This window comes from Carassius auratus, chromosome 32, assembly GCF_003368295.1.
Source record: "Carassius auratus strain Wakin chromosome 32, ASM336829v1, whole genome shotgun sequence".
In the NCBI taxonomy this organism is placed as follows: domain Eukaryota; kingdom Metazoa; phylum Chordata; class Actinopteri; order Cypriniformes; family Cyprinidae; genus Carassius; species Carassius auratus.
This window is the reverse complement of record NC_039274.1, coordinates 17,728,510-17,735,283: the sequence shown is the minus strand read 5'-3', so window position 1 is coordinate 17,735,283 and position 6,774 is coordinate 17,728,510.

Here is a 6,774-nt window from a genome sequence, read left to right as displayed (position 1 = left end):
TTTATTTTTATTTTAGTGAATTAGAAATAACTAGCTGAAATACTAGTTTTTTATTCAACTAGTCAACTTCATATTTATTTGTTTATTTTATGCTTTTAGTTTTAGTTAGCTGTAATAACCCTGATATTAGGTCAAAAGAACTGGCTATTTATTTCATACAAATATGAAGCAACAAGTAGGGATGTTTACACAGCACAGATAAGACTAAATCCAAAGAATGTCCAGACTAGAACATTTCACACCATTATCTGTTTTGCAATGATACTTTTAGACTTAGGTTAGGTGGTCTTTTAATCTAATGAATACAGTTTTATAACACATTGCTTGGTATGTCTGGTTTACAACAACACTATTACTGTATGTAAGCACACTCTTCAAACATGCATCCTATTTATGGTCTATAATGTGTTGACAATACAATTGCCTTGTGTGGAGATGACCATTGGCAACCACAGTCATGGATAAATGAAACAGGATAGACTATAAATAGTCCAATGCATCATATGGCTGTGACGCAAGCCAGGATTACTGTAAGAAGAAAAAGTACTGCAGTCCAATCACATGTGAACACTGAAAGGAAAGCACAGTTACAATGGAATGACCTCCACATTTCTATTCTTTGCTGTCATTATAACCAGCTCTTATGCATGAGAGTGTCTTTGATCATAGTCGGTACAGTTCATTTGCCTTAATAAATGATAATTCACTCCCCCCAACAAACGTTTGGCGATGACACTTCCGGGTTTTTTTGAGAACTTCAAAACAGAGACGCTTTACATGACTTCGCTTCAGTTCGAGCTGAAAGAGACTGAAGAGTGATTTGAGCTGGGTTGAAACTCAAACATGAGTTTTGTTTTGGAGCTTTGAAGTATTTTAGCAAATTCAGTTTCACAAATGATGATAATACACTGATCCTGGTCGGCTCTAACGCAGCATTTTCACAGGTCTTAAATCAAAGTTGTGATATTAAATGTTACATTTTCCGTGCATAAAAAAAAATATATCTTGTTTTTTTTTTGACAACATCTAAACATCCTTAAATAAAGATACCTTAAATCAAGATACATCTACTAGAGATGCAAATTGAACATTTTAAGTCTTTTTTTTTTTTTTTTTGAGAAATTGAACAAAATTATGTGTTTTTGGTTTAAACAACATATTTGTTTTCATTTTAAATTAAGTTGATTTTCCTGAGCCTGTTGGCTGATATCTGTTCTCGTTTTAAAAATAAACTTACTTCATTTTGATCAATTTCTCAGAAAACAAGACTCCATATCTTATATCATTTTGCTTCTCAAATAAATATCTTTATACAAAATAAAATTTAGCTTGCAATTTACCTTAATAAAACATGCAGAAAACCTGAAATAGGACCCAGTTGACCTACAGATTTATACTTTAAGGCATCATGCAAATATTTAAGTTACAAACAACTGATTTAATTGTGGTGACAATATATTTCATATTGTACGTGGTACCTGGTCCTATAACACAGAATGCCATCAATGACCGTGAAAGGATATTCAAACAAAAACTTTTCAAAGCTGAAAAACAAAAAAATATATTTATGTGCATTCAAGCAATAAAGATGCATTGCTTATCTGCTTTCAAAACCCTGAAGGGTGAAAAACCCCAGAAGTATGGTCGCCCGTTGTTGACAATTTTAAACGGTTCACGCCACGAGGAATCAATTCTCCTTGATATTTTCATACACTAGTATTATAAAAACACTAAGTTTAAGAACACAAAATATCCTTGAAAAAGAGCATTTATTGTTTGTTGCTTGGAAACAACAAGTTGAAATGAACATATATTTTGAATGATAGCTATGGTTGAAGTCCCCAAAAAGGGAGCATTTTGGTCAAGACTGGTGGAAAACACTCACATAGTAATACATTTAGACCATTTTGAACAAAAAATAGATTGCAACTACGTATAATAAATGAACTAATGTCAGAATAATAATAATAATATAAAATAATGCATGACACGACCCTTATAATATTTTGTAGTCCAGAAGAGATCTTCAAAATGATGAATGTGATCTTGCTGTATTTTTTTCACGCCGGTTTATTCACACGCTGAGCTATCTATGATATCTGTCATTTGCAAAAAACAAACAAAACAGCACACCAGTCTGACACTTTAACACCTTATTTGCCAGTTTAGTTTGTGAATGTTTATTGGTATAAATGTGTTCTTCTTTCATTAATGATGCCGTTGTATATATATATATATATAGTATATATATAGTGCATGTACTTGCACAGCAGGGAAGTGTCTACTGTATGTGGGAAGTTTGCATGTAAAGATTTTACTTGGAGTTCAAAACACAGAGACTAATAAAAGTCTAAATAAACTTCAGTCATGTGTTGACTCATTTATGTGCACTGTGAAGTCTTTCATTACATATTACTATACATATACCAATATAACTCATTATAGATTTAAGACTATTATAGACAAACAGGATTTGATGAATCATAAAAAACACACATTTGAGCCTCCTTTAATTAAAAAACCTACATGAAATATTTTCCGTAGCTGCTTTTTACACCATTTTTCTTTTTCAGCTGAACAGTGGGTATGTTGTTAAACAACTGTACTTTAGTCGCTCAGCCTCGTTTCCATTCCTGTCAAAAGTTGAATAATGCGCTTCCTTGTCTAATGTCTATTTCTGGCTCGTCTTGATAGCACAGCTCACAACTTCTGAACTGGCTTGAAGTCAGGACTCATGAAAACATTGTGTGAGAACCTTTTGTTTCGTTTCTTGCGATTCATTTAGGAGTTTCCAAATATTTGCTAAAGAAAAGGCTGCATAAATGTTGACATACTGACGTCTAATTGCGTTGGCAAATATTTTAGGGCACATGCCAGACAATTCATTGTCAGATTTACAATACTAGACCCGAGTCCACCCATTCTCCGACACACGCACATAGAAACAGACCTCAATTTACACATTTTCAAGAAAAAAGCTATTCTTTGCGTTTATGTATTTAAAATGTCATTGTTATCACATTTAATAACTATTTAAAGACAGAAACCTTCCAGTACTTCAGTGACTTCATTAGTAATCTGATCTCTAATTATAAGATCAATGTCATTTTATATTAGAGTTCGTCCATACGTCATACGTTATACGTTATTTTACATTTTAACATGGCAAAATGACAAGATAGTAGCACTACAGTATTATTGTAAATCGTTATCTGATTGTAAATGTGATGTCTTTAATAGCATTTTTGAAAAACAATAAAAGAGCAATATTTAAACCCAATCTATTTCTACATTTATATAGTTGTATAGTTACATTTATATACGGTAGTCTGCCATGCGTGTGTGTGTGTTTCACAACCATCTACACTCCATAACCCATTAACAACAGAGCAAAAACTAGATTTGCGATAACTTGAAAAATGTTCATTAAGGAAATGCTTTGCTGTGTTGATTTTTCTATCTAGTGACCAGCTCTCCCGTCCCTAACGTTGAATAACACTCCCATAAATTATTTCGTCATAGTTTATGCTGCCATTTTACTCCATTAATTAATACTATAAATATATTTCCTGTCTTGTGAAATCCACACACACTGATGTAATATTTTTTTCTGCCTGCTCGATCAGATTGTAATAATGTCTAAACATAGCATTTTATATTGACACTTGACATTTTATGTTAGACAGCCAAATAATACACAGCATTTGCAGGTTTTATGAAAGTAAATTTAGGGTGTTAAGAGCAAGTAAAGAAAATGCAAGGACCAAACTGAAGGGAACACAGTACATCACAATATTCTCTGAATGGAAATGTATAGGGAGCAGAAAATTATGTTTAGCAACACTTCAGAGTTTGAAAATACAACTTCCAACTACATTACAAAAAAAGAAAAAAGAAATACCTTAACTAGAATACGATGGAAATATTTAAGTGCTGATCTTCGTCAGTATTTTTATCTTGTTTTCCTGTGCAAATCTCTAAAGATGACTAAATCAAGAAAAACTGAAAGACAAAATCGCTTAATTCGAGAGGTCTTGTTTTCAGAGAAACTAAGCACAATGTAGTGGAAAAAGAATAAATATAGGCCCCTAAACTCCACTGACAGATATTTGCTCTTATTTTAAGCATAAACTCAAAATAAGACTTCACCTATATATTAATATTGCTTCACAAATAATAATCTTTTTTTTTTAAGGAAGTTCAGATATTCGTATTGCAAAACATGACAAAAATACAGAGGAATAATTTTTTTAGTTTGTTTGTTTTTTTTTGTGCATACAACATGCAGTGCCATGACTGTGAATTTAAAATTTCCCACATCAATTTAAGACCTTTTTAAGGACTTCATATATGGAAGGGTGAAATAAAGACCTTTTTTAAGAAACTGAACTGAACAGAAATGATAAGCATGTCTGTAAGCCAGTTTACAGTTTTATATTCAATTTTTTAGTGCATTCTGGCAGACAGGTTGTCCTTCACTCTTCATTTTAATCTGTTCTTAATGCAAAGTGATTTTGTTCCTTCAAAAGAATAAAAATATATAACTCAAGTCACACAGATTAATTTCACACCAATTTCATATTCTTTGATGTTTGACAAAAGAAAAAAGCCATACAGGTTTGCAACAACTTGAGTGTGAGTAAATAAAGAATTTAAATATATTAAACTATTTATGCATGCATTATGTATGTCACTGCACATTATAGAGGGTTTTATGAGAATTTTAGCCATTTTTATTTGTATTCACCTCCTACTGCTGTTTTTATTGTATGTAAGTTTATTTTGATGAGGAAGGGATGAGACAATACAAGCAAAAGTGTAAAGACAAGGACCATTATTGGCAATCAGAATTTTTGATGGGAAAACATACTCTAAAAAAGAAAAAAAAAGTACAAAAGCTGTCACTGGGGCAGTACCTTTTCAAAAAGCACAACTTTGTACCTAAACAGTCTACATTTGTACCTTAAAAGTACATATTAGTACCTAAAAGTGTACCTTTTAAAAAGCTACTGCCCAAGTGACAGCTTTTTTACCTTTTTTTTTTTTCTTTTTTTCTGAGAGTGTGTTTACTAAACCAGTGAGATTTGGAAGATTTTTCATGTAGGATTGTCTTGTGAATCTTTTTGAAAGAACCTAAATCATTAAGACTTTGTGTGAATTCTAATTTTCATTGTACATGCTTCCTTTGGGAACAATTATGAGTAGATTTGGTGTGTCATACCATTGTTATGCGGATGATACCCAACTCTACATATAAAACCTCTACCTATAAAACATAACGATAACACTACATATAAAAGACTACAAGACTGTCTTCACGAACTCAAGCTTTGGCTCACAAACAAATTCCTGCTTCTTAATGACGATAAAACCCAAATCATCCAATTTGGTCCAAATGAGCTTTTTGACAGACACTATACTGGCCTTGGGACACTCACGCCACAACTCACTTCTGAAGTTAAACTTTTAACGCCACAGCTAGAGCCAGCTTTTATCATTTACGACGGTTAGCCAAAGTGAAGCCTTTTTTAAACAGGAATAGCTTTTAAACAATTATTCACGCTTTTATTTCAACACGACTTGACTATTGCAATTCACTATATGTTGGGTTACCTCTCACTTCCATCTCTCATCTTCAGATGGTCCAAAATGTGGCTGCCCGTCTGCTCACTGGCAGCCGAAAAATAAGATCACATCACCCCAAATTCTACGTTCTCTGCATCGTTTACCAGTCCGATACAGAACTGTTGTTATAATTGTCTAAAAATCTCTTAACAACCAGCCCCCTAAATACCTTTCCGATTTAATTAGCATTCATAATCCATCAAGATCACTCAGATCAAGGGATCATCATCTCTTGGCTGTTCCACGATCTCGGTTAAAACGAAGAGGTGATGGGGTTTTTGCAGTAATCGGCCCTAAGCTGTGGTGACCTTTTCCACTACATGTTAAATCAGCTGCAACCCTAGAGGAATTCAAATCTTTGCTGAAAACACATTTTTTCTCTAATGCGTTTAATGTACCATAACTTGTATGTTTTTTGTCTTGTTTTGATTGTTTTTCTTATTTTATTGTACTGCACTTTAGCCAACCAAGGTTGAATTTTTAATGTGCTTTATACATAAAACTTGACTTGAACTTGACTTAAAGTGGAATCTTCTATTATTAAATTCCATAATCAGACAAATGTCCATTTGGTCATATTGCACTCTACTTTGACTACACATTTGATATTTGGGCATTTCCCTTAAGAGAGTAATAAAATACCATTCTACTATCATCTAAAATGTGTGCAGAAAGAAACGATTTTCACTCAGAAATCTCTAGTAAATTTCACAAATTAAATAGAAAAGGTACATATTGTAACACACTGAATTAAATGTGAAACTTTGAAGTAAATTTAAATTTACTCCAATATATATATATATATATATATATATATATATATATATATATATATATATATATATATATATATATAGTGTCATTACTTTGATATAATTTGAAACATTTTATGCTAAAATATGCACTTAAGCAGAACTTGGAGTGTTTTCTTTAAAATGTCATATTGTTATAGATTTCATACATCGAGAGGGTTAGAGACATTTTGACTCATATCCTTGTTCAGCCCCTCCTATGCTTCACACAAAAGAGGGTGGTATAAAATGGAAAACACAAGCGCTTTCCATCCTCAAACACCTGGAGGATCCACGAATCCACAGGCCAAGCATGGGGAGACGCACCAGGATAGTCATATGGATGCTTGACTGGATA